This window comes from Schistocerca piceifrons, chromosome 8 (genome assembly GCF_021461385.2).
Source record: "Schistocerca piceifrons isolate TAMUIC-IGC-003096 chromosome 8, iqSchPice1.1, whole genome shotgun sequence".
Taxonomy (NCBI): Eukaryota; Metazoa; Arthropoda; class Insecta; order Orthoptera; family Acrididae; genus Schistocerca; species Schistocerca piceifrons.
Window position 1 is genome coordinate 131,950,386 of NC_060145.1, and position 27,899 is coordinate 131,978,284.

The following is a 27,899-nucleotide window of genomic DNA, read 5'->3' on the forward strand; positions in this document are numbered from 1 at the left end:
GGAGCCGTGTGATAGGGCTCAGCTGGCCACTCGTAGGCTTATCTATGCTTATCTCTCTGCAGCGGCTCATCATAACAAGTTGCCGTTTTCACCGTGACATAGCCATCTAGGAACTTGTACGCTTCGTACAGTGTTCCAACATTGCTACACCTAAGCCGGAGGGACGACGAGACTGCTAACACAGATCATACAGTGCAAATCTTTCACGTCTTGACATAAACTATCAACGTTGGCTGTATAATACGTCTTATTAAAAGTCACGACCGATTGCGCGCCACTAGAAGACGCTTCCTCAGGTGATGTGTACAAAAATAAGGAAAAAATTCTTTTACAAAGAATTCATAACAGTGGCGTCAAAAACCAAGGGATAATGGGAAGTAGTATTATAGAGCTAGGCTTGAAGACTACTCACAAACATTCTTCTCACTAGGCCATCGCCAAAAGGTAATTGACTAAGAGTCGCTCCCCATCATTCGCGTTGTGTTGAAAATAATCTTTGTGAGTACTCTTCAGGCACACCTCTATAATATTACTTTTCATTATCCCTTGGTTCCTTACACCATTGTTAGGGATTCTTTGTAGAAGAACTTTTCCCTTGTTATTTGTACAGATCACCTGAAGACGCATCTTCTAGTGGCTCGGAACCGGTCGTGACTTTTATTAAAAAGTATTCTACAGCCGATGCGGATTATTTCTTTCAGAATGTGGAAGTTTAGCTGCGGTTGCACGCAGTTTAAAACAACGAATCTTTCATGGCCGGTGCTTGCTTCCTTGTTGACGTCTGGCTTTTAGGGGCTAATTTCAGCTACGGTCGCAGGTTCGAATCCTGCCTCGGGCATGGATGTGTGTGATGTCCTTAGGTTAGTTAGGTTTAAGTAGTTCTAAGTTCTAGGGGACTGATGACCACAGATGTTAAGTCCCATAGTGCTCAGAGCCATTTGGCTAATTTCATGCTCACAGGCTTATGTTTAGTTTAACTTCTCGGTGAATGCTGCTCATTTATATTGTTACTTACATTCGGCGATGCTATTGCTAAAAAAAAATGCAAAGCTTACTAATAGAAAAAGTTTCAATAATCGAATTGTTCATTCGCATCCAATCAACGACCACCGTTCGTAGGGTTCCATGGCCCAGTCTATAAAAATGGTAACCTTGTAGGAGCGCTTTGTGGTCCGTCTGTGTCTCTTAAGAACCCTTTGACCTTTATCTCTGGAGTAATTTGACATATCAAGTTCAAATTTTTATCAAGTACTAAGATCGATGGTCTCTTAGCGGTGTAAATATTTTAAGCTTCTAGGTCAATTCAGTCGAAAGATACGACCATTTATGTCACATATTTTAATACTCGAAAATTCACTCATCAAAACCTATCGGGTGCTTCCCGTTGACCTAGAACCGTGAAATTCCGCAATAAGCAAGGTTTTATACCGTGCAAGTAAAGGAAAAAATCCGAAAGTTGTAACTTTTTATCCATCTGTTTGTTTGTCGGTCCGTTAGTTAAGACTGTTTTTCTCTGGAACAGTTTCGGGTATCAAGTTCAAATTTATGTCACATATCCCGTTGATATAGAATCATGAATTTCGCAAGATGCAAGGTTTCACAGCACAAGTAGAGGGAAAAATTCAAAACTGTTAATTTGTAATTATGTCACACGAATAATTTTTTTTTGTCATTTCTTGTTTGACTTCAAACTTGAAATTTAAACACTCTCAAAAGTCTTGGGAGCCCCTGGAGCCGACAACTCTCTAGAATCAATGTCGATAGCAGGCAAAAATCGTCGATCTCCTCCATTCCCAGAATGGACAAATTTTCTGTATTCGTAGTTAGGTTTGTACGGAATGCTGAGTGCGCGGCTCCTAATCGCACCTAGCCAGGTTTTTAAAATTGTTATAGGCGTTTGATAAACGTAGCGCGCATCTGAACCTTATTCAATATGTGGCATTTGTTGATAAAAAATGTGTAAGAACATACAGAGAATACACAAGATGATAATCCACCAACGTAATTGACAACAAATACAACTGAATCGATCTTTTTGAAAGGCACAGTATCCACACGGACTAGTTTCGAGAAAAAACATAAAATTTGTTTTAAACTCAAAGTACCTGGACCCCTATTTCTTTTACATCAGGAGTGAACATTACGGAATACGTACTACAAGACAATTTTTTTTTTTACATTCATCGGGAACAAATCTACAAGGATGCGAGATCTGTGAAATAAGTGCCTTTTAGCTACGAAATCTGGTTTTGTATGTACCGACTGTTTAATGGTTTATCTTCTTAAAAATAGACGGACATTTATCTATGTGTTTACTATGCAGTTGGTATACAACCAGCATGTACCGGGTGGTTATAATTAAACTTTCCCTATTTAACACTTTATAACACGGAAACTAATTACCGCACGAGAACCAAACTTGCCAGCATTAATGTCAAGGACATGGGGAAGTGAAATAATGCAGACTCAATTCAATTGAAACAATTTAATGTGGTGCTACGGTAAATCATACCATTACATACCGATACCATTACTGCTAAATTACGGCTCAAAATGGCGCCCATCAGTGTTCAGAAGAATCTGAAAGTGCAGGATTGCATTCTGCACAGCAGAACGAAACATATCCATTGGTATGTTGGCTACCTGTCTTGATATGCTGCTCTTCAGATCAGCACATGTGTGAATGTTCCCCTGGTAAGCCCTGTCCTTCAGGTAGCCACACAAACAGAAATCATAGGGAGTGAGATCAGGTGATCGTGATCGCCAAGCATTTGGAAACTTTCGGCTGATAATTCGATCGTTTCCAAAAGTGTTTCGGAGAAGCAGGTGAACTTCACGAGCGATGTGCGGTGGGGCCCCATCTCACATGAAAAAGCCGGCCGGAGTGGCCGTGCGGTTCTAGGCGCTTCAGTCTGGAACCGCGCGACCGCTACGGTGGCAGGTTCGAATCCTGCCTCGGGCATGGATGTGTGTGATGTCCTTAGGTTAGTTAGGTTTAAAGTAGTTCTAAGTTCTAGGGGACTGATGACCTCAGATGTTAAGTCCCAAAGTGCTCAGAGCCATTTCACATCAAAAATTTTGAGTTCAATGAATCTCTCCCGTAGGGCGGCTATGATAAGTTGGCGAAGCATATCGCAGTAATGCTGGCCAGTCACACTTCAACGTTTTTGGTCCTTGAGCGTCAACCTCTTCAAAAAAGAATGGGTCAATGATGAATGTAGCCGTGAAGTCATACGGTGACGCGTTCGACATAGAGAGGACCTTCTTGCGCAGTAACTGGAGTTGAAGATAACCACGCTCGGCAATTCTGTGAGCTCATTTCACCTATCAGAGAAAAATTAGCTTCGTCTATTCATAGGATGGTCCAGGGCCACCCCTCGCCAACATCAGTCAAATGGTTCAAATGGCTCTGACAAGGGAACATCCCCATCGCACCTCCCTCAGATTTAGTTATAAGTTGGCACAGTGGATAGGCCTTGAAACACTGAACACAGATCACTCGAGAAAACAGGAAGAAGTTGTATGGAACTATGAAAAAAGTAAGCAAAATATACAAACTGACTAGTTCATCCGTAAGATAGGCAACATCAAGAATCGTCGTGGTCCCTTGGTTAGCGTGGGCAGCTGCGGAACAAATGGTTTTTGGTTCAAGTCTTCCCTCGAGTGAAAATTTTACTTTCTTTATTTTCGCAAAGTTATGATCTGTCCGTTCGTTCATTGACTTCTCTGTTCACTATAATAAATGTAGTGTCTGTGTTTTGCGACCGCACCGCAAAACCGTGCGATCAGTAGACGAAAGGACGTGCCTCTCCAATGGGAACCGAAAACATTTGATCGCAAGGTCATAGGTCAACCGATTCCTCCACAGTAAAACACGTCTGATATATTCTATACGACACCGGTGACGGCATGTGCGTCACATGACAGGAATATGTTGTCGACCCACCTAACTTGTACACTTGGCGAATGGGTAAAAAGATTCTTCTACCTTGCCCGAATTAGGTTTTCTTGTGGATGTGATAATCACTCCCAAAAAAGTGACTAAAACATAAGAGTTTGTCACATAAACTGCAACAAATGAATGCAGTTTCACAGTCGCTCAGTTTTCCCTCTGGTCTGTCAAAACATATGTTTTTAACGTTTTCAAATTTTTCCGTGTGTAGACCGTCAAATCTTGCATATGTCTAAGCAAATCTGAACATGTCCTGGAATTTTGGAGAGCGAAGTTGATTTTGTGTGAGTGCCTGAACTTTGATAATTGTCTGAAAATAAAAAATTAAAATTTTCACTCTAGGGAAGACTTGAACCAAGGAAATCGCATTCCGCAGCTGCTCACGCTAACCATGAGACCACGGCGCTCCTGAGCTCACATTATCCTTGATGCTGCCTATCTTTTACATGGACTACTCAGTTTGTATATTATGCTTATTTTTTTCCCTAGTTCCACACAATTTCTTCCTGTTTTCTCCATTGATCTGTGTGCAGTTTTTCAAGGCCTATCCACTGTGCCAACTTATAACTAGATCTGAGGGGGGTGCGATGGGGAGGTTCCCTTGTGAGCACTATGCGACTTAACTTCTGAGGTCATCAGTCGCCTAGAACTTAGAACTACTCAGACCTAACTAACCTAAGGACATCACACACATCCATGCCCGAGGCAGGATTCGAACCTCCGACCGTAGCGGTCGCTCGGCTCCAGACTGCAGCGCCTAGAACCGCACGGCCACTCCGGCCGGCCAACATCAGTCCTCGCGAGAAAGAACAGACCAGGGGCGCCAGTTCGGATAACCACTATTCTCGGAGCTGTCCAGACTATGCGGATTCTGTCATCGTCACACAACTGCCTACCACCCCGACAGTGACCGAATGGTCGAGCGGTGGCACTAGACATTAAAGGCCGCATTTATGTTTCGTACAAACAGCTGGGCTTCAGCCTTGCCAGTGGTTCTACTGGCGAACTGCTTACGAACCTGAAAGCGTATACGGCAGACGGTCTACGGAGAGACTTTGTGACTACCAGTACAGTTCTATGCAGCACAAGGACAGTCGACGACCGTGGAAATGGTGGTAAGTTCCTATGGGACCAAACTGTTGAGGTCATCGGTCCCTAGGCTTACACACTACTTAACCTAACTTATGCTAAGGACAACACACACACATACACCCACGTCCGAGGGAGGACTCGGAACCTCCGACGGGAGGAGCCACATGAACTGTGGAAAGGCACCTCAGACTGCACGACTACCCTACACGGCAGACGGTGGACTTATCATGTCTGTTACAACAAGTAAAGGACCAGATATCTAAACTCTGGCCTTCACGAAGATCACGGCACAGAAACGGAAAAACGTTCTTGCACAATACTCTTCGCGCACGTTCGCATGTAATGCTGAGGACCATCACTGCACCCACCTTATTCAGGGCGATACAGGGTATGGGCGAGGGTTGAACATTTGTTGCAGATAGATGTAACTAGCAAGGCACAGAACGTCTCATTAGAAGGAGTGAAGTCCACCCATATACTGGCGACTGATGAAGAAATCATAGATAGAAAACAGGAAGAGACACTGTTGTCCCTACAAGGAGGGCAGGAACGCAGGCCAGGACATGGACATGCCACACCGCCTTCAAGAGGTCGGACACCCCCAGGAGAGAAGATGCGGGTGACACGGGTGCCAGAAGGGTGGTCCGAGAGGTTCAAAAGGCGCTGAGCACTATGGGACTTAACATCTGAGGTCATCAGTCCCCTAGAACTTAGAAGTGCTTAAAGCTAAGGACATCACACACATCCATGTCCGAGGCAGGACTCGAACCTGCGACCGTAGCGGTCACGCGTTTCCAGACTGAAGCGCCTAGAACCGCTCGGCCACACCGGCCGACAGGTCTCGAGAGGGTCGAAGGACCACTTAAGACGTCCATATGGCCCAGGAGCTCTGCTCTTCTGCAGGGTTGGGTGTATGGGAGTCGCCATAGTCAGAGAAAATAAATGCACAGTGAATCAGTAGTAGAGCAGGGTGAAGTTACTATTACTCTTTGCTTTTTTTATAACACTTCCATGATTATTAAGAATTTTTTATTCCCAATCTGATTCTGTTCTAGCAAAGTTGACTAAAGAGTTCCTCCATAGTTTTACACTGGTGCTTGCTATATGATTAGTATTTATAGCGAATATCACAAGTAGACCGTAAACCTTCCTTGGATCTAAGGAAAATTAATGAGCTTTTTATGGCACATGGCAATTTTCATTACTGTATGAGTGAAATACTTAAAATATTTCTCACTTTGTGGTAGGTAAATAGTAAAGAATGCACTGTTTATTGTATTGTCTGGTGTGTATGAACTCTAGTGTTCATAATAATTAGCGACATACTTAGAACCCGCACTTTTTCCGATTTTTAGTCTGATAGCCACCGTCGTAGTATTGTTGAACATAGAGATTTCCATGAATAATTACTGCCAACGCAAGATGAGATACGCTGAATAGTGCACTTATACGTTTCGTCGTGAAATAACCAGAGACTGACCTTTCTCGCTGCATATCTTAATCACAACTTTAGTTTACCACTCTTCTTTGTAAGATGACTTGTCAAAGCACGCTGAGACTGCATCCACGGCTGACCGACTGTAGCAGACTCTGAAGGACATCGCCATGCTGTACTGAAGGTGAGTTCGTCGTTACATTATCTATGGACCCAAATGTGTGAACTGAAAAGAAGAAACACCATTTTCTGCTCGAGAAGAGAGGAAAAAATGTGAAACTACAAGGGTTAAAAATTACATCTCTTGAAACAGAAACCTTCCCACATAGTATGGGGTGCAAAAAAGTGCAGCATGCAGTCGTACATACCTGGCACAAAATAACTCAATTGTTTACAGGGTTGCTATCATAGTAAAAGTCAATGAGATAATGCGTTCGGTCGCAACTCTGACCACAATCTGTTGGTTATGAACTGTAGGTTAAAACTGAAGAAACTGCTAAAAGGTGAGAAATTAAGGAGATGGGAGCTGGATAAACTGAAAGAACCAGAGTTTGTAAAGAGTTTCAGAGAGAGCATTAGGGAACGATTGACAAGAACGGGGCAAACAAATACAGTAGAAGGAGAATGGGTAGATTTGAGAGATGAAATAGTGAAGGCAGCAGAGGATCAAGTAGGTAAAAACACGAGGGCTAGTGGAAATCCTTGGGTAACAGAAGAAATATTGAATATTAGATGAAAGGAGAAAATATAAAAATGCAGTAAATGAAACAGGCAAAGAGGAATACAAACGTCTCAAAAATGAGATCGACAAGAAGTGCAAAATGGCTAAGCAGGGATGGCTAGAGGACAAATGTAAGGATATAGAGGCACGTATCAGTAGGGGTAAGATAGATACTGCCTACAGGAAAATTAAAGAGACCTTTGGAGAAAAGAGAACCACTTGTATGAATATCAAGAGCTCAGATGGAAACCCAGTTCTAAGCAAAGAAGGGAAAGCAGAAAGGTGGAAGGAATATGTACAGGGTCTATACAAGAGCGATGTACTTGAGGACAATATTATGGAAATGGAAGAGGACGTAGATGAAGATGAAATGGGAGATATGATACTGCATGAAGTGTTTGACAGAGCACTGAAAGACCTGAGTCAAAACAAGGCCCCGGGAGTAGACAACATTCCATTAGAACTACTGACGGCCTTGGGAGAGTCAGTGCTGACAAAACTCAACCATCTGGTGAGCAAGATGTATGAGACAGTCGAAATACCCTCAGACTTCAAGAAGAATATGATAATTCCAATCCTAAAGACAGCAGGTGTTGACAAATGTGAAAATTACCGAACTGGCAGTTTAATAAGTCACGGCTACAAAATACTAACACGAATTGTTTACAGATGAACGGAAAAACTGGTAGAAGCCGACCTCTGGGAAGCTCAGTTTGGATTCCGTAGAAATGTTGGAACACGTGAAGCAATATTGAGCCCACGACTTACCTTAGAAGATAGGTTAAGGAAAGGTAAACCTACGTTTCTAGCATTTGTAGACTTAGAGAAAGCATAGGATAATGTTGACTGGAATACTCTCTTTCAAATTCTGAAGGTGGCAGGGGTAAAACACAGGGAGGGAAAGGCTATTTACAATTTGTACAGAAACCAGATTGCAGTTATAAGAGTCGAGGGGTGTGAAAGGTAGACAGTGGTTGGGAAAGGTGTGAGACAGGGTTTTAGCCTCTCCCAGATGTTATTCAATCTATATATTGAGCAAGCAGTAAAGGAAACAAAAGAAAAATATCTAGTAGTAATTAAAATCCATGGAGCGGAAATAAAAACTTTGAGGTTTGCTGACGACATCGTAATTCTGTAACAGATAGCAAAGGACCTGGAAGAGCAGTTGAACGGAATGAACAGTGTCTTGAAAGGAGGATATAAGATGAACATCACCAAAAGCAAAACAAGTATAATGGAATGTAGTCGAATTAAATCAGGTGATGCTGAGGGAATTAGATTGGGAAGTGAGACACTTAAAGTAGTAGATGAGTTTTGCTATTTGGGGAACAAAATAACTGATGATGGTCGAAGTAGAGAGGATATAAAATGTAGACTGGCAATCGTAAGGAAAGCGTTTCTGAATAAGAGAAATTTGTTAACATCGAGTATAGATTTAAATATCAGGAAGTCGTTTCTGAAAGTACACTCCTGGAAATGGAAAAAAGAACACATTGACACCGGTGTGTCAGACCCACCATACTTGCTCCGGACACTGCGAGAGGGCTGTACAAGCAATGATCACACGCACGGCACAGCGGACACACCAGGAACCGCGGTGTTGGCCGTCGAATGGCGCTAGCTGCGCAGCATTTGTGCACCGCCGCCGTCAGTGTCAGCCAGTTTGCCGTGGCATACGGAGCTCCATCGCAGTCTTTAACACTGGTAGCATGCCGCGACAGCGTGGACGTGAACCGTATGTGCAGTTGACGGACTTTGAGCGAGGGCGTATAGTGGGCATGCGGGAGGCCGGGTGGACGTACCGCCGAATTGCTCAACACGTGGGGCGTGAGGTCTCCACAGTACATCGATGTTGTCGCCAGTGGTCGGCGGAAGGTGCACGTGCCCGTCGACCTGGGACCGGACCGCAGCGACGCACGGATGCACGCCAAGACCGTAGGATCCTACGCAGTGCCGTAGGGGACCGCACCGCCACTTCCCAGCAAATTAGGGACACTGTTGCTCCTGGGGTATCGGCGAGGACCATTCGCAACCGTCTCCATGAAGCTGGGCTACGGTCCCGCACACCGTTAGGCCGTCTTCCGCTCACGCCCCAACATCGTGCAGCCCGCCTCCAGTGGTGTCGCGACAGGCGTGAATGGAGGGACGAATGGAGACGTGTCGTCTTCAGCGATGAGAGTCGCTTCTGCCTTGGTGCCAATGATGGTCGTATGCGTGTTTGGCGCCGTGCAGGTGAGCGCCACAATCAGGACTGCATACGACCGAGGCACACAGGGCCAACACCCGGCATCATGGTGTGGGGAGCGATCTCCTACACTGGCCGTACACCACTGGTGATCGTCGAGGGGACACTGAATAGTGCACGGTACATCCAAACCGTCATCGAACCCATCGTTCTACCATTCCTAGACCGGCAAGGGAACTTGCTGTTCCAACAGGACAATGCACGTCCGCATGTATCCCGTGCCACCCAACGTGCTCTAGAAGGTGTAAGTCAACTACCCTGGCCAGCAAGATCTCCGGATCTGTTCCCCATTGAGCATGTTTGGGACTGGATGAAGCGTCGTCTCACGCGGTCTGCACGTCCAGCACGAACGCTGGTCCAACTGAGGCGCCAGGTGGAAATGGCATGGCAAGCCGTTCCATAGGACTACATCCAGCATCTCTACGATCGTCTCCATGGGAGAATAGCAGCCTGCATTGCTGCGAAAGGTGGATATACACTGTACTAGTGCCGACATTGTGCACGCTCTGTTGCCTGTGTCTATGTGCCTGTGGTTCTGTCAGTGTGATCATGTGATGTATCTGACCCCAGGAATGTGTCAATAAAGTTTCCCCTTCCTGGGACAATGAATTCACGGTGTTCTTATTTCAATTTCCAGGAGTGTATTTGTATGGAGTGTAACCATGTATGGAAGTGAAACATGGATGATAAGTAGTGTAGACAACAAGAGCTTTCGAAATGTGGTGTTACAGAAGAATGCTGAAGATTAGATGGGTAGATCACATAACTAATGAGGAGGTACTGAATAGAATTGGGGAGAAGAGAAATTTGTGGCACAACTTGACTAGGAGAAGGGATCGGTTGGTAGGACATGTTCTGAGGCATCAAGGGTTCAGCAATTTAGTATTGGTGGGCAGTGTGGAGGGTAAAAAGTTTTCAAATGTCTCTTTAACGAAGTGGCTTAAAAATCGACAACGCTACGCAACGGTGTCACTCACCTCTCTCTATTATTATCTTGCGTTCATCCATTTTTTTTTTACCAAAAACCAATGGCCTTGTCATCTATTAACAAAGAAGTTTTGCAGCCACTGAATAACTCTGCCTCGCAAAGAGTAACAATTTATTGTTAGCTGTGTTCTTTCATACTATTCATACAAGTGGCGAATCTTGTTGAAATGAGTTTGTTACTCGTTCTGTCCTCTTTTTACCAGTGTAGAGGAACCTTTCCTTCCTGTTCTGCACAGTACTTTTTCCTTACAAACTGTGACAACAGTGTTCCTATGTGTCTTCAAAGCGTCTGCAATTCTTTTGACTACCTTTGTTAGAGGTCGCACCATTACCATATCTGTCGTGTCCGACCACGCAAAACATGAGCAGATCGCTGACCACTGCGTTTAGTAATCACACATTTCGGCACACGTGAACTGCAAGCGTGACATTCTAGCAGCTGTATCAGTTTTGACGATGGTAAACGTAACATAGATGGCGCAGCCAAGTTCTGATTGGCTGTTGCTGTGGCAGAAGCCTTGTAACCAGCTAGACGCCAATCACGTTGTTGTTCTGATCCATGTATAGTACGACGCATCTATCCCTGGAGAACCACAACCCACAACTGAACCATTTTCCCACAAATGTGAGAAAGGGCCTTTTAGAAATGACTGATTCAATTATTCTGCATTATTGAGGTAAACAAAATGAAGAATAGTACAAATACAGTAATTTCCTCTAAAGCAATATTGAGATATATTGTATTTATAAGCTGCCTTCCATTCGATAAAGATTGAAACGTGTTATAGCTCTATCACCTAATAATCCATTAGATCGTACAGGAACTCGCTCTGGGAATGCAGTGTTTTCCACGTGCAGTTTACAATCTCCCTAAAGGTGGATGATAGGTCTGTGAGTGTTCGTGTTTCGTAAGTCGACGATAGTGGTGATAAGTGACTTGCTTATCGTGATACTATTCATGTAAAAACGGAAGATCTGCAGTCGCCTTCTGATGTTAACTCCACAGACTAATTAGGCAATCTCTAACACTTAGCCTCTGGAGGTGACTAATAAAGTCTCGTAGATGGAAGCACGGTCTTACTTCCTTACAATGGACGTTGTTATACCTATCGCCTATTGTCAGTGCGTAAACCGCAATCTTCCGAGAGAAACGGGTTGCAGATTAGCTTGCGCCTGCGCGATTGTATTTCTTCCCGCCTTTTCAGGGATGTGGTCGGACGCACTGAGCAGGGTGTACCGAGGGAGCGGCGAGATAGGCTCTTTTCACACTATATGGTTTTGACCGTACGGCAAAAAGGCGGACGATGGAAATCCGAATGGGCAACAAGTTCATGCTGTACAGTTTATGCGTGACATTTTTCCGTCTGTTCGTCTTTAAATCCAGTTTATGGCGTGTGCTGTTATGGTTATTGTGGTATTGATAGCAACGCATAGTTTCAAAGGTTGGCACTACCACGAGACACAGACGACAGCGCCCTCTAGCCGGTGCTGTTGAAGACTACGAGCTCCGCGACTGCTTCGGCTCATTTGATCAGGTGCAGCCAACTAGGATACTTCGCTTCACCTTCGCACCTCATTCCAAGTTGTATATTCTTATTGCTTGAGTAAAGGAGATTTAAATTCATACAGCAGTACAGACGTGTTTTATCTTTTCCCGATCCAACCCACGCGCCGCCTTCCAGGCGGGATACAAAAGTTATAACGAATCGTAAACAAATTATTGCATTATGGTTATGCAAAACGCTAGGACGACCACTTCCCGGTGCATCTGTCACTGAACCCGTACTTCGAAAGTTGTTAATCAAATCTCGCACAGTATCGCGATGTGGGATTGTTGTCTCCGGGAAGACTGAATTAAATGTTTGACGAACTGAAACTGTGTTGAAAGAACAACGCAAACGTCGTGTTTGGGTGGAAAAAGGAAGTGGGCTTTTTTTATACCTTATTTGAGGATCTACAGAAAGATGGAAATCCATTATTTTTGAATATCCATCGCCTCATTTGATGAATTACATGAAACACTCGAAAATGCCCTTCAGTGTCAAAATACACAATTTAGGACTAGTATACAACCAGTTAGTGAGTTACTTGTAACAAAATCAATACTGTCTCCGATTGAGGATGCCACCGAAGTTACATAAAGGCTATTCCCCTTTCTTACTGGGGAGGTGAAGTCCCCGAAATAACGTAATACTGGATACGGTTGGTCTTGGTTATTTCCAGCTGTAGGTGGCTGTTTTTGGTTAGGTATAGGCATTTCTTGAAGTCGGGGGGCTCGGTTACGACCAACTGTAGACTGCTGAGACTGGGGACGTATAGGTAGTCGGGCGTAAGTTAGAGGAATTTGGCCGTGCATGTTTCATTGTTTGCGGTAGAAAGGAGGTTGATTGGAAGTGTTGTGAAAGTGTTAGGACTGAAACTGAGTTGTGGTTGGAGGTTGCAGAAAATTCAGTTGAGGATGACCGGTGTATTGGTGATTAGGAAAGCGAGGTAGATGAAGGTCCACTGCTTTCTTTTTTTCTTTGATGTTTCCTGTTACATTCAAAACTTCCATTTGAAATTGTATGAACTTCTCATTATCAAAGTTTTGCAGATGAGGCATGAGACTTTGTAAGGAAGCCGTTTTAGTGGAAGGTTTTTCTGCTTCTATTGCTTTTAAAATTCTCAGTTCAACCTCGTCAGATTTCTTATGTTTGTTCACTGGTGATATACTTGTCGGTTTTTTAATCACTGGAGAAGAAACACCCAAAATACTAGCGGAAGCTTGCAGTTACAGCTTCAGACCTCCTACCCCTTCATTTTGTTGTTCCTGGCTCTGCTTCATACTATCAACAGTCTCTCGTTCGTCATAGAGTTTAGTTAAGAACTGCAGTTGGTCAAAATACACTTATTTCTTAGACTTCAACGCTTTCGAGCCACTTGTCTTGTTAACATCGATCTTCTTCTTGTAGTTGGAAACCGAATCTCGAAGATCAGTCCATCTCCTTTTTACTTCTTTACCTGAAAAGAAAACAATAATTGTTATCTGTAACTGTAGGTAAAGTTTTGGAGTTTTGTATACAATTTTTCTTTTCTAGATATCTTGCAGGTAGTTGTAATTTTACTGAACTACACTACAATTAGGCAATCGGAGTTTCTATGGCATGTAAAATAGTACAAGATGTATGTAGAGCAAACTTGTCCGTAATTAGAGAGAACTGCATTCTTGTGCCAGCGTTAGAGATGTGGAATTCGACAGCTTTTGGATTTGAAACTACAGCTAACTTCCCACACTGCATAGCAGTAGTTGATGCGAAACTTACCCGTCTTACCTCCCCGTTTAACGTAGGGTCAAAGTATTTTAACTGTACAGAACATTATTCTTTAGTTCTAATAGCAGTAGCAGATTTCAAAGATATATTTGTATATTATGATGTAGGAAGTTACGGTAAGGACTGCGACTCATCAATTTTGAAGCGACCCAGTTTGTGTTAGCCAACAGAAGAAACAGAGCAAGAATTACCGAAACCAAAACGTCTGCCAGGAACGGAGAGTCCAAATATGACTTACTTCTTCCTCGGAGATGAAGCTCCTGGATTACACAAGCATTTCCCGAAACCCTTTAAAGGAATAAATTTGACAGTGGAGATAAAAATACAGGGCGTTTCAAAAAGAAAGAGCAGATTTCAAACATTTATTTCTCAAAAACTACAAATGATAGAAACACAATTCAAACGTTTCTTGTCAGAGAAAGGTTCAAAGTTTTTCAATGGTCCGCGCAGAAGTTCCATGCAAATCCGCAGTGGCGCTGGCGTTTGTTTGTAGGAAAATGGCGACGACACCACAGGAACGATCATTTTGTGTGCTGCAATTTGCAAAGTTAGAGTCCATTGTTGGTGTGCAACGTGCATTCCGCCGTCAATTCAACAAACAGCCGCCTCGTCATAAGCAAATTTATGAGTGGCATCACAGATTCGTAGAAGATGGTTGCATCTGCAAGCGAAAAAGCACGGGTCGTCCACGCACATCGGATGAAAATGTCGAGCGTGTCCGTGCAGCTTACGAAAGGAGCCCTAGAAAATCCACGACACGGGCAAGTCACGAACTAAACATGTCTAAAACAACGGTATGGCGCGTTCTGAGTAACCGTCTGCACATGAAGCCGTACAAACTGCAGTTATTGCAAGCATTGCGTCCTGACGACCACAACAAAAGGTTCGAATTTTCAACTGCAATTCTACAGGACATGGAAGAGGACAATTTTGCCGAACGATTAATTTTTTCAGATGAATCAACGTTTCACATTTCTGGTAAAGTTAATCGGCATAACGTACGAATTTGGGCGAGTGAAACTCCGAGGGACGTTATTCAACATGAAAGAGACTCACCAAAGGTTAACGTCTTTTGTGCAATTTCGGTAAACAAAGTTTATGGACCTTTCTTTTTCATGGAGAAAACTATCACAGGAACCATTTACCTGGACATGTTAGAAAACTGTCTATTTCCTCAACTTCAGGAAGATTCAAATCACTTCATCTTCATGCAAGATGGCGCCCCACCACACTTCTCTGAACCTGTACGACGGTACCTAAATAACACCATTCCAGGACGGTGGATTGGAAGAGCAGGAGCACAAGATCAATGTCATCGTCTGTGGCCTCCCAGGTCACCAGACCTTACTCCCTGCGATTTTTATTTGTGGGGGTACATAAAGGACTGTGTTTATGTCCCACCTATGCCCGCTACTCTTCAAGAGGTACGACATCGAATTGTTGCGGCCGTGAATTCGGTAACTAAAGACCAGTTGCGTCGTGTGTGGCAAGAAATGAGATACCGGTTTGATATTTGTCGTGTAACAAATGGTGCTCATATTGAGGTACAGTTTTGATATTTGTTGTGTAACATTTGGTACTCATATTGAGTGAAGGACCGTTGGAATTGTGTTTCTATCATTTGTAGTTTTTGAGAAATAAATGTTTGAAATCTGCTCTTTCTTTTTGAAACACCCTGTATTTAATTATTGGCTGCACAGAGCAAGAAGACATGTAGAGTGCGCCTTTGGTATCCTAACTAATAAGTTGCGCATACTTCACCGGTCCACTAATGTACAACCAGACTAAGCTGTCATTATTGTAAATGCTTGCATTGGATTGCATAATTTTGTTCTTGAAAGAGACAGATGTAGCGATGTAGATACAATATGTCTATCACAGGCCATAAGTCCGAACCATAAGAGGTGGACCGACTGTAAACAATCTGAGAAATGTCTACGAAAATTTGTCGTCGGAAGTGTTTCATGGCAAATGACAAAAGTATAAACTTAAATTAATAAATTTTAGCTAAACTAAAGTAAGCATTAAAACGGTTTTTGTATAGTAATTCATTCTTTCAAGAATTTGTTAGTCAAAATTTACTTACCAAATGCATTTTTGTTCTTGGCATCAAGAGTATCACATTCTGAGAGTAAGTATCAAGAAATTAGTTCCACAGCACAGCTCTGTCTTCCACAAGGGTAATCAAAACTTATGCATCAATATATTCTATTATTTTAAGAGCTACAATAGGTAATAGACAACTAAAATGCAACTACACACTCTTGATGACAACTGACTGTTGACCGTACGATTTAAAACCGTGAAGCGTGAAAGTGTATACGAGGGTTGGAACTTAAATAGTGGCAACTACTTATTCACAACCGATAGAAAAGAGTTACATGTATGCACCTGTTACTGTCCTTCAAAGTAGTCACCAGCGTTGTGTAGAACCCCTTGCCAGCGATGTGGAAGGCGTAGTATACCGTTAGCAGAGCCTGTTCTGTTGATGGTGCGAATGGAGCCGTCTACTACCTATCGAATCTCTGGAACAATTCTGCAGCAAATGCCACGAAGTGGTTCCTTCATCTTTGGAATCAAATCAAAGTCACAAGGACTTAAGTCCGGGGAGTATGGTGGTTGGTACAGTACTTCCCAGTCCCATCGACCGCACAGAGAGCCACAGCTTGCGTTGTATGCGCCCGCGCATTGTCGTGCAAAATGATGGGTGCGTTGCGCAGAAAGTGTTGCCGCTTCTTTCGCAAAGTTGGTCGCAGGTGATGCTCCAAAAACGAACAGTAATACTATGCATTGACGGTCTGCCGTGGAGGAACGTAATGCGCTAGGATAACACCATCACAGTCGTACATGAGAATCATCATAACTTTCACCTTACAGGGAGGGGCTCTGACGTACTTTCGACTTTCGCGGCGACCCATAATGACGCCATTCGTTGGATTGGCGTTTCAGTTTTGACTCGTACGATATGGCCCATGTCTCATCCAGTGTTACGATACGGCGTAAGAAAGCCTCTCCTTCGCGCTCATAGCGCTCCAAGTGCGTCTGAGCAGCGTCGGAACACATCCATTTCTGCATTTCCGACAATTCATGCGGAACCCATCGTGATGCAATTTTTCGCATGCCCAGGCGTTCCTTCAGGATGTGAAGCACAGTCGTATGCGCTAATGCCGGTTTCGTGGGCGAGCTCACGAATCGTAGGGCGTCGATCACTGCTGTACGACCTCTGGCACATTGAATCTTGATCCAACTCCGTTGTTCCTGTTTCGAAAACATAGTGACACCGTTACGTTAGACCGTTTGCTCACAAGTGACTGAAAAAGAAAAGGTTCAAATGGCTCTGAGCGCGATGGGACTCAACTGCTGAGGTCATAAGTCCCCTAGAACTTAGAACTACTTAAACCTAACTAACCTAAGGACATCACTCACATCCATGCCCGAGGCAGGATTCGAACCTGCGACCGTAGCGGTCGCGCGGTTCCAGACTGCAGCGCCTAGAACCGTTCGGCCACTCTAGCCGGCACAAGTGACTGCGTTTCCCTCGATTGTGCGCACGCCGGTGACATGGGACGGGCGAGTCCATTTGCTCGGAGGTAAGGTAGGTATGTCAACAACGTGTGCTATCAGCGACAATAGTGGAATCCACTGCATAGTGTCTCCACAGCAAAGTTGCCACCATTTAAGTTCCAACCTACCTATTTGGTCACGTACACCAGTACGTTATCGGTCGCCGTCCGGCAGTGGCAGTGCTCCTACACGGCGCCGCTACGGCATTTTGCCGTCACCGTGTGACGTGAAAGGGGGTATGCTCATCTTCACTCCACTCCACTAAGAGACCGTCGCCGTTCGAACTGTTTACAATACGAAAAAAAATGTAGGAAAGGAAGATGATTTAAGAATTACCCAGGAGGGGTGCGTGATTATCCTTCTCCTCGGACTGAGCGAGGCGGCGCGGTGGTTAGCACACTGGACCCGGATTCGGAAGAACGACGGTTCAAATCTCTACCCGGCCATCCGGATTTAGGTTTCCCGTGGTTTCCCTAAATCGCTCCAGGCAAATGCCGCAATGGTTCCTTTGAAAGGCCACGGCCGATTTCTTTCCCCATCCTTGAAACACTGCGACTGTATGTTCTGTCGACGGGTCGTTACGCTCAAATCTTCCTCCCTTCCTCTTTTGCCTGGAAGAAGAAGCCTTTCCCTCGGCCCATGACTGCAAACGCACGCTGTTGTGGCAGCGATATTTCGGCCAAGCAGCGTCATAAAGGAACAACTTTGAGTGAACGGATGCCCGTTGCTAACATGGTTTATGTGGCGACAAGTTCACTCAGTTGCCACCTACACAGCTCGCTTATCTTCAACGATGGAGCTCTCGATAATGTAGAATCTCGGAGGTCGGGAAATGGGTGCTGAAGCAAATAATTTTATTTGAAAGAAGGCTTCCAATTTCTTCCAGCTGTGGACGAGCGAGATACGATTGTGTCTGAAGCAAGTAAAGAGGTAGAGGCGATATGTAATTTACTTCCCTCCCAATCTAATACTATAGCTGTTTCAAAGTTTCGATTGGTCCTATCTGCCGTATAAATACAAAATAATCCAAGGATAAGCATCGTGGCACTGATTAATAATATCACGGGAGTTGTTAGGGATGACTATACTCTGTTCATCTAAAGTTGAACCCTCGTGTGAACAAACGTATGCTCTCCTACACGTCATCGGCTTCATTGCTGAAGAGAGACTGCGTCGTAAGACACTGGAAGCAGGTCTTATTGATATATTAGGTGTTTTGTTGTCACACTAGCGTGAACAACTGTGATAAACGTTGAGAATCGAAGGTCTTAAGTATCTCGGACCATCATTGTGATACATTTAACCCATACAGTTTTTGTATGAAAATCACCCGACACTATGTTAAAAAAATGTTACAACTGAAATATATTTTGCAGAAACTCGCTCAGTAAAGTTATTCTTACAAGCGGAATAAGTATCAGGGAATTCGAAAATGATAACCTGTGGCTAGGAGTGGTATGGTACTTCAACTTCCTTCGATATTAAATTTTACTATAGTGACGTATACAGTAAAATAATGACATTAAGGTCAATATCTGGCAAGATTTGAAACACAAAAAACGCAAATAAAAGCCGTCGTAAAATTAATAGCAGTTGCAGTTCAGATCGTGATATAGGTGGGTGAAAAGTTGGTTCTGGAAAAGAAAATCTTCTAAAATTATGCTTATGAAAACAATTTGTGGACGTGGAAAACTTGGTCACAGTAAGCAGAATTCTAAAAACTTTAGAGATACCGATCAGCACCGAGATAGAATATAGATATAAATCAAAGAGCCAAGGTAACAACGTGGATGACAGAAAAATCCGAACGTCAGTCATAAAGCACCAGTCCAGGAGCAGAACATATACATCACAAATAAAATAGCGATAGACGAAATACGTTACCAATCCTTGCGATGGCACATAGTGGTGGCAAAGATACTGTACGTAAGGTAACTCGTGAAGCCTGAGGATAAAGATCGTGGGTGGTGAAAGTATACGAACTCCAGCAGAAGTTGACTACCACATCTCAGCGATACAACAAGACATTATGCAAAACTCTATTCTGGATGGCTGAAATGATTTCGAAACGGAATTCAGATCGATTGCATCACAACAACGCAACGCATCTTTATTTATCAAGTTTACTGTTCAGTAAACACTTCGCCGCGCGGGATTAGCCAAGCGGTCTGAGGCGCTGCAGTCATGGGTTGTGCGGCTGATCCCGACGGAGATTCGAGTCCTTCCTCGGGCATGGGTGTGTGTGTTTGTCCTTAGGATAATTTAGGTTAAGTAATGTGTAAGCTTAGGGACTGATGACCTTAGCAGTTAAGTCCCATAAGATTTCACACACATTAAATACTTCGGAAACATTTTTATAAAGACGTGACTTCAATAGATCCTTGTTGTTTTACTGGTAATATGCGCCCCGATCAGCCCCGTAGAAAGCCATAGCAAATGGACAACTGGACTGGAGTTGCATAAAACTGCGTTCAGTGTCAATAGCGCCTTCGTAACAAATTGCGCAGAATAAACCGAGCTTACACAAGTTTGCAGCAGGCTACAGTTCGCACCTACACGAATTCTTCGTGGTATATGGTCTTTCTTCAGCCCACTAACTAACACGTATGCATGTTTTCATGGTGACAACGCAGTTTTACGAAGCTTAATTTGCTACATCTCGTCATTTACAATCGCATTACAAACATGTGCGTACTTTGAGCTGACAGAGACCGCAAATGGAGGCGTCTGCTTGTCAGGCGAGACACTGCTTCTGTGTTAACCAGAACGATATACGGCTAACAGCGAATCCAGGATCGTAGCTACGGGGGTTCAACTCATATTAGTTCCGTGGAAGGAGTAGGATGGAGAGGAGAAAATAAAACACAGTGTCTACAAAATAAGACTTAAAACTATTAAAAACTGCGTTCATCAATCACGAAACACACTAATGCTTTAGTGTGTACCACATAAAACCGGTACGCCTCACGTCCAAGATTCAAGTAACAATGAACTAACCAAAAAAAAAACAGATAATAGTAACGTTAAAAAACATGAGGTTATCTGTTTATAAGAGATGCTGGAAGTGGCGGCCGTGGGCTTCCATCGCTGACTTCGTGTGATGACCTTATCAGTAACGGGCTGTAATTCTGCAGTCCTGATGATGCTAATGTCTCTAGTAATGCTCCGTCTATTGTGCGAGGATTGTCATCATACACTTTGCCTTTTAGAGTGTCCCATAAATAAAAATCACACAGTGTTATGTCCGTGGATCTTGGCGACCAGAGGCTTCTACTGACAAGGAAACACATTTGTGATGTGGGCCCTACTTTGCTTGGATGTGTGAGCAGTTGCTCCATCTTGTTGGAATATTGCATACAGCTTCTCTGCATCTGTCTAGATGTCTGACACTGTTTAAGGTATAATTCAAAAATACGGGGTCAATAATGTGCATGCTGGACTATACACACCAAACACCTATCTTCTCTGAGTGGAGAGGTTCTTCGTACAGAATATGTGGATTGACCTGCGACCAGTAATTGCAGTTCTGGGAGTTTACAGAACCTGACAAATGAAACGAGGCCTCGTCTGACATGAAGTAAAGCAAGGGGTCCAAAAACCGTTAGCATTTCAAGTTAACAGCCAGTTACAATAATGAACGCCTTTTTCCTGATCATCAAATTTCAACTCTTGTACCACACTCACTCGACAGGCTTTCAAGTTCACATCTTTTAGTACACGGTGGCATGATGTACGAGATACACCAACCTGCTGCGATAACCTCCTTAGCGATTTGTGCTGACTATTGGTAATGTCCATGCGAATTCTGTCTATAGTTTCACGGGTACTCACTGTCGGTCGGCTATTCCTCTGCATACTCTGAACAGATCCTACAGCCCTCTATTTCTTGTACAGGTCTTGAATAGTGCTGGTCATGGGGAGTTTCCTACCAGTATACTTGACTTGAATCATTTCTTTACACTCCGTGATGGTGCGTATCTTCGTGTATCATTCCACCACAGCTTGCTGTTATAATGCAAACTGCCCCATTTGTGTAACAATTCAACAAGAGGAGCTTCTCACAACAACTGACACATGGAGATACAGCTGCATTCAACTTTCCGATAAAACGCAGTGTAGCCAACTTTTTAGACAGTGTTGCCACTTCACAAGCAATTCGACTAGAGATGATTAATCGGTATGTGAGGCGCAGCGGTTTTGTGTGGGACACCCTGTACCGCTTTATAATTAGCAACTACTTTTTATTGTTATTCAAGGTTAATTAATACAAAGATTAATTAGTAGCAACATTTTGCTGTGTTCTTGTCTTCCTCTGCCAAGCCTCTTTGTTCAGGGCATCATCCTTGCGCATGCTATGATGCTCTGTTTACACGGGTGGGACACCAGCGGCCCGCCTGCCGGATCCGGTGTAACGTGTCTTTCGTTTCTGGTGTATAAAAATAAGAGAAATATTTCATTCTTCCTTAAATTATGTAATGCATAAATAAAGGTTTGCCGCAGAAAGGACACGCCACAAATGCGATGGCACGAAGTAGCTACTAATATGACACACGTCAAGGTACAACATTTTTTATTGTACTGAATTACTGTCATTAAATAACTATACCATCACGCATAATGATGTTTTGTGTATAAGGCCCTGGTAGTTATTGAACATCATTATTGTTTGACGGCTCGTTGGTCATGAAAACATTATGTAGACTTCCACGTAGGAAATGTTAACGAATATTAATTCGGACTTCGTAAAAATAAACAAGTAGGTTCGACTTTTTGAGATTACAGCGCTTAAAGGACGCGGTGAGACAAGCAATCGCCCGTTCAGCCTTCCAACAATATGTTCATTGTTTCCCGATACATCTCCTGGAGCACATTAAATCATCAGAATAAAATCAAATGAATACAGACTCCAGCAATTGTGGATGAAACGATTATTATTCAATAAATCACATATTAACACAGATGGCAACACGTTCATCCTACTACCTCAGAGTCAGAAACGAGAGTAAGTAACCATAAGAGGAAGTTTTACAATACAAACAATGAATGTAATACAGAGATTGCTAATTATGCCTTATGCACACTGTCTGTAAGTTCTAATTGACAACGGTTACTCAACCTTTAGTTTTTTGGTAAAAATAAAATAAAATAATACATCTTTTATAACATGCGTTTCTACGTCCCACTATTGGCTTCAGTCTTGCCGTGAAGAAATTTATGGGAGAAAGAAAGCGATGCACTGCGGAATTTTGCAACGGAGATTTTCAAGGCAGCTATTACACTGAAGAGTCAAAGAAACTGGTCACATGTCTAATATCGTGTAGGGCCCCCGCAAGCACGTACAAGTGCTGCAGCACGACGTGGCATGGACTCGACTAGTGTCTGAAGCAGTGCTGGAGGGAAAAGACACAATGAGTCCTGCAGGACTGTCCATAAATCCGTAAGAGTGCGAGGAGGTGGAGATCTCCTCTGAACAGCACGTTCTCAAGGCATCCCAGATATGCTCAATAATGTTCGTGTCTGGGGGGTTTGGTGCCCAGCGAAGGGTTTAAACTCAGAAGAGTGTTGCTTGATCCACTTTGTTGCAATTCTGGACGTGTTGGGTATTGCATTGTCCTGCTGGAATTTTCCAAGTCCGACGGAATGCACAATGGGCATGAATGGATGCAGGTGATCAGAGAGGATGCTTATGTACGTGTCAACTGTGAGAGTCGTATCTAGACGTATCAAGGGTCCCGTATCACTCCAGCTGCACATGCCCCACACCACTACAGAGCCTCCACCATCTTGAACAGTCTCCTGCTGACATGCAGGGTCCATGGATTCATGAGGTTGTCTCCATATCCGTATGCGACTATCCGCTTGATACAATTTGAAACGAGAGTCGTCCGAACGGGCGACATGTTTCCAGTCATCAACAGTCCTCTGTCGGTTCAAAATGGTTCAAATGGCTCTGAGCACTATGGGACTCAACTGCTAAGGTCATTAGTCCCCTAGAACTTAGAACTAGTTAAACCTAACTAACCTAAGGACATCACACACATCCATGCCCGAGGCAGGATTCGAACCTGCGACCGTAGCGGTCTCGCGGTTCCAGACTGCAGCGCCAGAACCGCGCGGCCACTTCGGCCGGCCCTCTGTCGGTGTTGATGGGCCCAGGGGAGGAATAAAGCCTTATGTCTTGCAGTCATCATGGGTACACGAGTGGGCCCTCGGCTTCGAAAGCCCATATCGATGATGTTTCGTTGAATGGTTCACACGCTGACACTTGTTGATGGCCCAGCATTGACATCTGCAGCAATTTGCGGAAGGGTTGCACTTCCGTCACGTTGGCGGTTCTCTTCAGTCGTCGTTGGTTCTGCTCTTGCAGGATCTTTTTCCGGCCGCAGCGGTGTCGGAGATCTGATGTTTTACGGTATTCCTGGTATTCACGGTACATTCGTGAAATGGTCATACGGAAAAATCCCCACTTCATCCCTGCCTTGGAGATGCTGTGTCCCATCGCTCGTGCGTCGACTACACCACGTTCAAACTCACTTAAATCATGATAACTTGCCATTGTAGCTGTAGTGAGTGATATAACAACAGCGCCAGACACTTGTCTTCTATAGGCGTTCTCGAGTGCTGCGCCGTATTCTGCATGTTTACGTATCTCTGTTTTTGAATACGCATTCCTATACCAGTTTTTTTTTTTTTTTATTCTCTCGTCCGCAGCTCGTGGTCGTGCGGTAGCGTTCTCGCTTCCCACGCCCGGGTTTCCGGGTTCGATTCCCGGCGGGGTGTTGTGTGCTGTCCTTAGGTTAGTCAGGTTTAAGTAGTTCTAAGTTCTAGGGGACTGATGACCATAGATGTTAAGTCCCATAGTGCTCAGAGCCATTTGAATTTGAACCAGTTTTTTTGGCGCTTCAGTATATAAAACGTCACTAAGGAAACAATGTTCATGACCCATAAATAAACGTAAGTATCTGTAGATAGGGTGAACATAAAAGACATTTACTCTCAAAAACACGCGTTTTGACACATAATGTTGTGGCGTGGCGTGTCCACAGAGCGTAGAAGTAAATTCTATGAGGTGTGTGAGAAAAGTAATGAGACTGGCAACACTGCGAGCGGTGTCTCAGCGCTGTGTTGTTCTACTTGTGTAGGCCGATGTGTTCATCCCTTCCAGATGCTCAGTCCGAGTTTCAGCTCTATACAGCCATCATGTGATTTTTGAGACCGCCATCAGTGAAGTTGTGGTTTTGTTGTATGTTACGAAAATGGAACAGCGGAATTTAGAGCAACGCTATGCTATCAAATTTTGTGTTAAACTTGGGGAACCCGCGAGTGTGACCTTTCATAAAGTTGAAACAGTCCTATGAGGACCATTCCTTATCAAGCGCCAATTTCTTCGCTACATCATATCTGGAAGGCCGAGAATACGCCGAAGACGAACCTCTCTTAGGAAGACTTCAAAAACCGACGGAAACTTCGAACACGTGCGTGCTCTTGTGAGATTAGCCCGCCGTTTAACAATAAGAATGATGGATGACGTATTAAACTTGAACATCACATTTTGACCGATCTTTTTACAGTCAAAAGGTTTGTGTAAAAGCGGTGCCGAAAGCCCTTACAACTGAGCAAAAGGACAATCGAAGAAACGTGTGTGTTTATATTCTTGACAGGATTACCAAAGACCACGAATGATTCAGTCGTGCGATCGTATGTGATGAATCCTGGATTTTTGAGTGCAATCCTGAGGCAAAGCGGCAAAGTGAGGAGTGGCACGCTTAGACACATCCTTGACCGAAAAATACGCGAATGAGCAAATCAAACATGAAAACAATGCTGATTTGCTTTTCAGACAGTAGGTGTAACGTGCATAAAGAATTTGTTCCTCCAGGAAAGACTATCAACCAAGTGTTTTACAAAGATGTCCTTGGCAGGCTCAGGAAAAGAGTGCATCGAGTAGACCGGACATTGCAGACAAGTGCATGCTGCATCATGGCAACGCCCCATTTCATAAAGCGACTTTTATCACGGAATTTTTGAGCTCAAAAGGCATTTCTGTTGTTCCACAGCCCTCCTATGCACCTGACCTGAGTTCTTGTGACATTTTTTCTTTTCCCGAAATTGCAAAAGCTCTTAAGGGGGCCTCGACGTGAAAATGACTGAAAAATCGAAAAAAAAATTGCCGCCCTCTCAAAGACAAACTTCTCCCGTTTCCAAAAATGTATGGTTTATTAACTTTTAAATTGTTATTATAGACTTAAACGCTCGTTGAACACATGTCTGCACACTGCCTTCAGGCAAGGAATATCACCATAAACATTCCATGCCTGCCACAGTCATGGAACAATAAAGCCAATAACAGTTACCTATCAGATAAAAAATTGCTTAGCAAATGTCTACATGACCGTACACAAAACCCTAATGAGCGTTTCAACAGTTGCGTATGGCAACGAGTACCAAAAACAGTGTTTGTTGGATGGTCAGTACTCAAAATGCGTGTGATGGATGCTGTCATCTGTTTCAATGTTGGTGTAATCAGCAGGACAAAAGTAATGGAGAAATTAGGCATCCAGACAGGAAATAATATGACAGCTGCTCTGCCTGCCATAGATCGTCAGCGACTAGTTGAAGCTGAAAGGGCTGTGGAAGCCACCACTAAGGAGTCCAGAGTAAGGAAAAGGCTTCTGAAGAAGTCTACAGAGGATAAAGAAGCAGCTGGCCAGCAAGATTATGCCGCTGGAATGTTCTGAAAGAGGTATACGGTGAGTCAAAAACACTGTGAACATTCTTTTCTCATTTTCTCGAAACTACATTTTCAGAACATTAGGTACATATAACTTCACAATTGTTTTACCCATCTACACCAAAGTTCTCTTAAGTGAAGAACGGGATAGCGTCTTTGTATTATCTCTAATACATCGCAGAAATGATCTGTGTTTTCATTCTGTATATAATTTTAGCGGTATTTTTTAGACAAAATAGTAATGTGATATAATAAGGGTTTTTCTATTTCTTCAGATATACTCCAAACTACAAAACGAGAGCCATAATGTGTTCCTATGAATGTCGACAACAGCCTGCCACAGTTTGAATGCTGTTAGACTGATGATGGACCAGAAAATGGTACCAGAATGGGTACGTGTATTACAAAAACATCTATTAGGCAAAATACTGTAACTCTTAAACTATAATAGATATTTCAATAAATTTACTTTTACAGCTTGAGTTAATGTCATACATTGTTGATAAAAAAACCACAACTTCCTCCGCATAGTAGACCAAGAGTAATGTGCAATGAGAGCGAGGTATAAAAATGCAGCCCGTTCACGCCCAGGTCCCCTTACAAGGATGTCATTTTGGGGCCTCTGGAGAACATTCATAACAATGTGACCGACATAAGGCTCTACCAGTTGAAGCTTTTCAGCGCTGCTACCACGACTGAGAACAACGATTTCGCCGGTGTACAGCTGCCTAACGGAACTGCTTTGAAAGGGACGATATTGTAGTCTGAAACAAAAGTAAAAAAATTGGTAGATGAGGAATCAGTCTCATCACTTTTATCACATACCTCATATGCTCTGTGAGTGTGCCGGGAAAGGACTGCCATTCATATTGGTTTATTACCTCGTAAACATTAACCTCACGTACGCTATAGATCTGAATTATGAGCTGAGAATTGGCTGGCGAACGTAACTAACAATGTGAATCAGGCCCACGGAAAAACAAACGTTGTCAGTGCCTGCTCTATTTCTTCGTTGAAACGATATTTCCAAAAAATAAATAAAGAAATAAAATAAAATAAAAAAACGCCGTGGTTAGCCCTATATCCGTCTGCCACGTGGTTAGGAGGGCTTCAGTGGGGATGCAAATCGACCCCTGTGGGTTTCCCTCAGTGATCTTTTTAGTCACCTTGTAACTCGCTTCTCGGTCACTCTATTTCAGTAGGGATATCAATAAAACAATTACGGTATGCGTTACCCAAATATACAAGGTCAAGGTGGGTACGGCAACTTCTCGGATACCGTGTGGAAGAGAGCGTTCAGTTAAGAGCCGGCGTGGTCATATTTGAATAAGCGGTGGACAGCCCTGAAAGACCACACCCGAGCCGTGCGTCCAGCCAAGATCAAGGACGACCTGTCACCAAGCCAGCAACCTGCGCGCCGCCTTTGTTCCCTTTGCTCCGGCATATTTACCGCGCCGTCTCTGTGTCAACGTGTGCCGTGGTCCGCGCCGTACCTTCCTTTTTTTATACGCATAATAGACTAGGGCGTGGCCGACTCCTCACCTGTTGCAGCCCAGGGCGGCGTGCAAACCATTTGTCAGCCTCTCGTACGTGAATCATCGAATCTGCAAACGGATCTGAACGGTACTCTAGACGGAGAACTTCTGTTGCATCTCCATCTACACCAGTACTCTGTCAATTGCATGGCCGGGTACCACGTTATTTGAACTTCTTCCAGTTGCAATCACGTACAGGCGCGTACACAGTACACCACCGAGCGAGGTGGCGCAGTGGTTAGACACTGGACTCGCATTCTGAAGGACGACGGTTCAATCCCGCGTCCGGTCATCCTGATTTTGGTTTTCCGTGATTTCCCTAAATC

The 27,899-nt window shown here is 43.8% G+C and overlaps 1 pseudogene; it reads right to left on the bottom strand.

Annotated features, from left to right (window-relative positions):
- Positions 1-12,473: 12,473 nt before the first annotated feature.
- LOC124712124 lies at positions 12,474-27,611 on the bottom strand (annotated as a pseudogene).
- Between the last annotated feature and the right edge of the window lie 288 nt (positions 27,612-27,899).